This window comes from Sceloporus undulatus, chromosome 2, assembly GCF_019175285.1.
Source record: "Sceloporus undulatus isolate JIND9_A2432 ecotype Alabama chromosome 2, SceUnd_v1.1, whole genome shotgun sequence".
Taxonomy (NCBI): Eukaryota; Metazoa; Chordata; class Lepidosauria; order Squamata; family Phrynosomatidae; genus Sceloporus; species Sceloporus undulatus.
The window spans coordinates 278,803,819-278,812,477 of NC_056523.1; the positions used below are offsets into that span (position 1 = coordinate 278,803,819).

The 8,659-nt window shown below is 45.8% G+C and overlaps 1 protein-coding gene across 1 annotated transcript in view; it reads left to right on the forward strand.

The window, feature by feature from the left end:
- FAM172A (family with sequence similarity 172 member A) overlaps nucleotides 1–8,659 on the forward strand; it is a 333,167-nt gene that overhangs the window by 317,857 nt on the left and 6,651 nt on the right. The window lies entirely within an intron of this gene.

The window sequence follows — 8,659 nt, forward strand, 5'->3', positions numbered from 1 at the left end:
AGGCTGCATCCATACTATAGAAATAATCCAAGTTGGCACCACTTTACCTGCCATGGTTCAATGCTATGAAATTCTGGGATTTGTAGTTTGCTGTGGCACCAGAGCTATCTGATAGAGAAGGCTAAACAGCTCACAAAATTATAAATCCCAGAATTCCACAGCATTGAGCCATAACAGTTAAAGTTGTGTTAACCTGGATTATTTCTGCAGTGTGGATGCAGGATAGGAATAGATGGAATAGATGAACTCAGGGGTTTATAAGAGGCTCCATCTTGGAATCTCTCATCTTCATCATTGCTCAGCCTCATTGCCCTTCCTACAGGTGGTGCATGCATTTGCTTGTTGCCTTTTGGGGTTGGGTAGGAATTTTCTCCTCCCTTTACAATAGGTTTTCTGCCTATCCTGCACAGTTATGTATGGAATAAAGGCAATTGGCTTTGGGTGGGTCAAATAATTAAATAGCCACTGGCAGGGAAGTGGGAGAGGAAATCAAAGAAGCAGTGATGATGAGCATCCAAGACATCTGATGAAAGAAGCATCATGCTTGGTCCTGTAGGTCTCAGGGCCTAGAAGGTAAGAAAGAAGAATACCTTCAGAATGGGGAAAAAACAGACCCTCTTGAGTGTAGGGATAAAGCATAACAGGATAGGAATTGTAAAAAAAAAAAAAAAGTCTGAGCAACAGAAATATCACTAGGACATTAAAAAAACAAGAAGGAAAGCAATAAATATAAAGAATAAAATATTTAAGAATGTAATATAAAGTATAAAGAATGCAACTTCCTGACATTGTTTGTCCCATCAGGAGGAGCCCATAGCCCATAAACAAAAGACAGGAGTGTTGTATGGACTTTCCTTGGAATTAAGGTGATGATGTATAAAATTCCTAGCCACACTCAAGATGCTTTAGAAAGGCATTCGTAGCTGATAGGGTGCTTTGGGTTTTATTCCTCCCAGTTTCTGCCAAATACTGTACTGTCCACTCTAATCAGAAACTTTTTTTTATTCTGGTCATCATGCTTCCCCCTTTTATATGTTGATGAATTTTAAAAATCACTATATTAATAAAACAGGGGCCTGGGCCAGATTAGAAGCATGGTGTGAGGGAAGGGAAGGGTTTTCTTTCATTTCTGCTCCCCTTCCTGTGCTGGTCCAAATCTGTATCAGAGGCTCCTCAACTCCTACTCAAAATGGAAACAAATTTGAGTGAGGATTTTCTGCTCAAAACTCAGCCCTGTTTTTACTCCTCAATTCATTTTTAAAAAGAAAATGTTTCCCTGATCATAGCAAAATAACAATTTGGAGAGGAGGGGGGTGGACAGATAGACAGATAGATAGATAGTTAGTCAGTGGACAGATAGATCAAATCACTTTGCCATCTGAAATTATATCTTCCAGCATAGGATATCAAACAGAGCTACTGTGCTTAGTTTTTGTCGCTCACATTTACGATTCATGACTGGTTCCTCTTGTGTAGTGCACCAAGGAGAAACACTGAAGAGAAATAGGTTATATGATGAAAAAAGTAATTAACCATCATAGGTTTAGAAGGACAACAAAAAGGGTAGAGGGGCAGATAAATTTGGAAGGCAGTGGAGGTCTTTTTTCTACATTAGACTTTGTCAATTTTGGCTGAGTTTCTTATATCTAAAATGACACCACTTTCTCATGCCATTTACTCTAGCATATTATTGGCTTGATTGCTACCATCTGTAATGAACGGTTAAAGGAGAGACTTCAGCCTGATATATTGTCCTGCATGCTGTGACACAAACTTTCCTTCATTCAAGAGGTTGAGCTCTCATGATGTAGCCTAAGCTTGTTTTCTCAGATTTAAATCCTGTTTTATTTAGTGTACTTTGTTCTAATGGAGATGTGCACAGAATGACAAGCTTGGCCATTCCTTAAACTCCCTCGGAGTGTAGTGGAGTCTCCTTCCTTAGAGGTCTTTAAACAGAGGCTAGATGGCCATCTGTTGGGGATGCTTTGATTTAGATTTCCTGCATGGCAGTGGGTTGGAATGGATGGCCCTTGTGGTCTCTTCCAACTCTATAATTCTATGGCCCGTTACAGACGGGCCTTTTAGTACGGAGTCAGTCCATACTAGGGTTAGGAAGGTGCAGTGCAAAATGAGTCCGTACAAAATGGCAGCGCCCCATCTACATGGGGGCCGCCATGAAGACGTCACGACCACGCCGCCTCTATATGGGGCGGTGCGGACGTGACGTCGTCGCTCCGCGCGAGGGCGCTTAGTGCCCCCTTTGCGCAGAGCAGGAAGGAGCTCCGTTTCGGAGCTCCTTCCTGGTTTGCGTCACTGCTTTGCATCGCTGGGCACAGCCTTCAGATGGCTGCACCCAACAACGCAAGGGAGAAAGGGGCCAAGCGGCCCCTTTCTCCTCCTCCCCGCCGCTGCGGGGTGTCCTTGAGGCTTGAAGCCCCAAGGACACCCCTTTCCAGGCTGCGGGGAAGCGGCCTTTTGCCGCTTCCCCGCGGCTTGGAAAGCGGCAGATCGGGGCCTCAGCGGCTGCCGTTCTAGCCACTGAGGCCCCGATACCCCAGGGAAAGGGGCGGGTACAGGCCGCCGCTTTTCAGCAGTCTGTCACGCACCTATGATTCTAGACGCATTTCAGATACAGCACCCAACTATTTCAAAGAGGTTGGTTGGTTGGTTGGTTGGTTGATTGATTGATGTACTCTAACATAGCTGTTGGCAGCATGTGAATGATGTATTCACATGGGTAGAACCCGTTGTGATCGTCTTGTCCATGGAATCATCATTATCATCCTGATGCTGAATTTCCCAGCTGTATGGAGAACAGTAATATAATCTACTCTTCCCTTATAATTACTTCATTTATGCATAGATCTCAGGCCATAGTTAGAGGCGGCATCTACAGGGCACCATGTTCTGAATGTGTGTGAAGTGGTAATGTTCAGAACCAGAAGCAATCTAAAGATATTGTGTCATTAAACACAGTAGATTGCACTATATTTTTCTTTGGTTACAAAGTGCTTTTGTAGAAAAAGCTCTAAACAATTACATTTCATTTTGTGAAATAAAAATAGCATTTTTATTTAGTTGCTATGCTTTCTTTTAAGAAAAGAAACTCTTTATTTACAAGTACATGAATAAAATATCTCTGCATCTCAGTTGTTTATACTTAAACTTTATTTTCAAAAAGCATTAGAAGCAGCTCTGGTATAAAGAATAGGCTAGAGGATGCCAATATAATTGTATGAGACTCTTCCTTATGTCAGGGGTCTAAAACACAGAGAGAAATCAGAGCTATACTTTTTCTAGGTCCTGTATGTACAGATTTTCATTTTGTATGCAATCTGTGTGGCCTGAGCAAACCTCAACTGATATAAGGCTAAAATTCACTTCTATCAGATATGTCCATATTAAAATGCAACATCACACTGGGGTGCACATATCTTAAATAAACAACATAAATCAAGGTTATAAATTGGATGGTGGAAGATTTGAAACAGGAATAGCTGGGCTTCGATTTCATCTTGGGCCAGATTTTTGGGTAACTTTAAGGAAATGGCTATCTGTGTCAGTGTCTCATCAGTAGAGCAGGCAGTCTATGGTCACAAACAGACCAGCACTGACTTGGGGGCAGTGGGGAGGCATGGCGTTTAGATGATATCCCTGATGATACCCCTAAGCTGGCATTACACCATCCACCCAATCATATGGCGGGCAGCAGGAACACTGTAAAGCTATGGCAGCGACTGAACGGGCACCCTTTTGCTGGCACAAAAAAGACAGCATTTTGCTGCCTCTTTTTCAGCTGGCAAACAGCTGTATCAGGGCCATGGCCCTGATCCAACTCTCAAAGAGGCAGTGTCACTCCACCCTTTTAGGGCCCTCTGTTTTGGCCCTAAGAAACCTACATCATAATGTTACTGTGAGGGCAAAAGTATAGAATGCTTTTCATAGTTACTTTAAAAATCAGAATGCTACTACCTGCCAGCTTGTGGTACCAGAATGCTACTACCTGTTGGCTTGTGGTACCAGCCCCCTTACTGTTTCCTCAACACCCACAACAGAGATTATTGCATTAGCTTCACTGCCAGGATAGACCTGGAATGTAACTTACTGCATTTACCCATCACCAGGCAGTATGCAGCCCATATGCAACCCAGGCATCTCTGGGCTTGTCCCGCATCTTTTCAAGAATGGGGAAATCCCATTCTTGAAAAGCTGCAAGAGAAGCCCGGGTTGAATACGGGCTGCATACTGACTGGTGATGGGTGAATACGATAAGATCTGCGTTAAGAAAGTTACATCCCAGGTCTATCCCAGCAGCGAAGCTAATGCTATAATCTCCCAAGAGTCAGCAACACAAGCCACATCACAAGCCAACATACAAACCATATGACATTCCAGCTCCACTGTTTAAAGGGTCCACAAACCCCTAAATGTAAAAATAACTAAAAGGTTTCAATTACATTTCAAAAGGAGTGAGGATATGCCTTGTAGTATTACAGTTGTAAAGTAATGCAATTATATTTTAGTGACAGGAACTAGATAATGAAACTAAAGAACTATACCTTAGTTACTAGGGAAAGGCCATAAGCAGCAATTATTATTTACTGTTTGTAACTAGTTAATTCAAAGCTCTTGTAGGTTGTTGTGGCACCAAAGTTCTCTGACAGGGAAGGCTGAATATCTCACAAAACTACACAACCCAGAATTCCATAACATTGAGCCATGGCCATTCAAACAGTGTCAAATTGCATTAACTCTGCAGTATAGATGCAGCCCAAGCCTAGGTAGGCCTTTGATATGATCCAGTAGGGCTCTTTATATGTTCTGAAAAGGAAACACATGTTAGGGAGTCAAGGAACATTTAGAGAAGCTCCCAAAACTATATATGTTGCTTCAAGAAAATGCAAACCTTTGACTGAAATAAAATGATGGTATTACCTGAATTAAGATATCATTTAAATTTTTAATAATTGTGTTGCATTTTAAGAAAAAAGTGACATATAGCCATGTGCAGACATTGTGTACTGCCTTATCTCACAGTTCACCCTTAAAATATCTTCTTGACAGATGACTTGATTCCATATACCCCCACAGTTGTGTAAAATAAAACATGTCACATAACTCAATTCAGCTGTTATCTGTGTAAAATTTACTTGAGCCAGCTGACATAATTTATGTTCCTGGCTTAACCTAAAGTCAAGAAACAGCAGGTATGAGTCACCCACTATTTGACTGTGTGTGGTAATTCCCAGCACATATGACACCATCCCAGAAAAAAAGTCTGTGCTTTTGATGTTGCATTTTGACCTTGTGTAGTGCATGAAGAGAAATCCTTTACAAAATACAAGGAAAGCATGAAGACTTCTCAGTCTGTTTTATGTAGGCCCAGTTGATCCTTGAGAAGAAGCTCTATCTTTCCCCGCACTCAGGGGGGAAAGGTTGGAAAGCTCATTAACAACATCATTTTACAGGATCTCCATGCAATGAAAAACTAACAATAGTAAGAATAGGAGGTTTTATTTGAAAGCAGGCCTGGTGATATATGAGTGCAGGAGGCCCATTCCTTTAAGCCTGAGTTTGCATGTCTGCACCTGAGTTTCCAGTCCACCTGTTTGGCGAGCAACATAGCCTATGACAGCCATGGTGAGCCCATGGCACACTTGTCCTCTCTGGCATGCAGAACCCACTCTATGGGCATGCCTTCTGGCCCACGCTCCGCCACCTCATCTGCTTTCCTAAGCTGCCACTGCTGCCTCCTCTTCTGCTGCCCAGTCCTGGATCACCTCCTCATTCACAGAGGAGAGGGAGCCTTTGCTGGAGGAGAAACACTGGGAGCTGGAAAATGTCGAGGACATGGGGCCACTTGTTGCATGACTTTAGGAAGTCTCCCACTAGAATCCCACTGGTGGCCAAAGGCTCCACCTCACCCTAGGGGTACATGGAGAAGGGCCTCCCATTCCTCCACTACTGATGAAGGCAGCCGCAGCACCCCACTTTGGAGGAGGAGGAGGAAGAAGAGGAGGAAAGCTGAGCCCCAGTGATAAAGTGCCTCCTGCTGCTCCACTCCTGGATAATGGGTTTTTCTGCCTAATGGTGGGTTATTTCCCCCTTTCACCAGGGGCAGAGGGTTCAGAAGGGGTTTGCCATGGCCTTCCCCTGAGGCTGAGAGAGTGTGACTTGCCTATTTTTTTTGGGGCGAATATAATTCTACGTATCCTGTTTACTACCGCGTCTATAAAAACCTCCCAGTAAAAAGGTTCGGGGGCCAGGGAGAGAAAAAAGGCCCTGAGGCAAGCTGGGCAGGTGGTAGGATGAGGTAGAGAGACCTTTAACATCTTTGAGACCAACTAAAGAAAGACCTTGGCAGCCGGAGCTTCCCTAGGCTCAAGTCTACTTCCTCAGATTTCATCTGGTGGAACAGAAAGACAGGGAGAGGTCTGGAGGAATGTGGGAGAGGTTTTGTAGTTGGTAAAGGGGATGGGGAGCATCTGGACCAGGAACTCAGGGGAGGATAAGCCAGTGGAGCTCCTTGTGAAGGAAAACAACCCGTGGGAGCTGCGTTGGCCACGGGCTGTTGTTTTGTTTTTGTTGTTTTGCTGCTTCTGTTGTGTGGCTTTCAAGTCGTGTTCCGACTCATGGAACCCTAAGGCGACCCTATCATGGGTTTTTCTCGGCAAGGTTGGTTCAGGAGCTTACCTCTGGGGGCTGAGAGTGTGGACCTGTCCACGGCCACAAAAAGGGGTTTCATTTAAGCAAAGTACAAATAATCTCTCCAAGCCACAAAAACAGGGATAGCTTTATTGGGCCAAGCCAACGCGTTCAAATATATATCGCTGCGCTGAAGTTTGCGATGTAATATTTGATTCATTTGGCTGTGGCCCAATAAAGCTATCCCTGCTTTTGTGGATTTGGGGTGTGTTGATTTACTTGAGAAGGAGAGGAGACTTGACTTGTGACGCCCGGTCCGATGCCTTCCCTGACTTGGAAACTAAGAGGGCGGGGGAGAGGCGAAGTAAAACGGAGAAGTAACTTTTCTGGGAAGGGCAGCTCCTGGATTCGGTTAGGGAGGAAAGAAGCCTTTAGTTAGAGAAAGTAAGAACCTATCGGAACTAAGCGCTGTCCCATGGTCGCTAAAGGGAAAGGAAGGGGAAGGAGGGGATCCAGGCTGCTTTGCTTGCCTCTTCACTCCCAGGGAATCCGGAGGAAACCCCCCCCCCCCACCAGATCAAGGTGGAAGAGTGCCCATCCCAGGGCTGGGCCTGGTTTTGGAAGGGCCTAGCCCGACGAGGCCAAAACTCCTGCGTCTTTTCCAATGGAAGGAAGGGGAAAGGAAGGTTGAGTCGATGTCCCTTCATTTATATCCCTTTTCCGGTCCTTTTAGAAAAAACTCCTCCACGCAAAGCAGGGGGATGTGAAATCTAGATCGCAGCGGAGTGCAGTGTTCACAGGTGAATAACTTGGGGGCAAAGGAAGGATCTATGAGAAATGCGATAAAAACGGAGGATCTATAGCCGCTTTGAGTCGCTATGTCGGAGAGAGGGTGGGATAGAAAAATAATAACAATAACAATAATAATAACGAAGAAGGAGGAGTAAGAAGAAGAAGAAGAAGAAGAAGAGGAGAAGAAGAGAAAACAGAATAGGTTTGAGATTATACAAAGATTATAAAAATGCATGAACGAAAAAAGTGAGATCAGAGGAGGCGTATGACTGTTAGAAATGTTATTCCCAGTTTTAATTCCGTATCCTTTTTAGATAATACTTTTCTCTCTTTGGGTCGCCTCAAAGGCAGGCAGAAATAAACCAGCCTCCCTGATCCACCGAATCTCCTGCTTTTCCCAGTTGGGAAAACTCATTCAGAGGAGAAGTGAAACTTTTCGGGAGAAGTCGGGGAAGTAGGGTTCGGCTAAGGAAGTGTGAGCTGATGGTTAAGAGCCGAGGAAGGGAACCCAGGTTGCCAAGGCTGAGGGGCCCAGGGAGGCCCGGGCGGATCACACCGACAGGCAGACCGGCTGGAGAGGAGAGAGGAGCACGAGAAGTCCCATGGTGCTTTTTAACCTGGTTTGAAGGGGGAGCAGGGGAGTTGATGGCTCCTCTTCTCTAATCGAGAGAAAGAATGAAGTTTGCCAAAAGGGCAGGCCTTTCCAAAGCTTTCAGAAGAAGGGCAAGGGCCTTTTGAGGGGAGTCCTGGTTATTCTCATTTCGGCCCCCTCCACAAAAAAGACCCTCTTTGAAACCCAAAAGTCGGGCTGGGGCAGGGGGAGGCCTGGGGGCGAGTTGCAGGTCAAGGCCTCTCCGCTCCTCCAGAGAGACTCCAGCATCTCCTCAAATGCCCCCCTGCGCTTCTTTTGAACTCTTCTCCCACCCGCCCCCTTCTCTGAAGGGCATCCCACCCTCCTCCGTCCAAAGCCTCCTCCTGGGCGCTGGAGGGGAGGAGAGGATGGGAGGGGGGAGCCCTGGACATCTCTAACCCCCCCCCATCCCAGGCGCCAGAGCCTCCACCAGAGGAAGCAGGCGGTGGCAGGGGGGGGGGGGGCAGGACGGAGACCGGGGTCGAGGGCAGGAGGGGCTGAGGCTGGGAACCTCTCCCCCCAGCCCCCGCCCTGCCTGGCCTGGCTTCAAGGGAAGGGCCCCAAGGCAAAAGGGGGCGCAAGAAGGAGGGA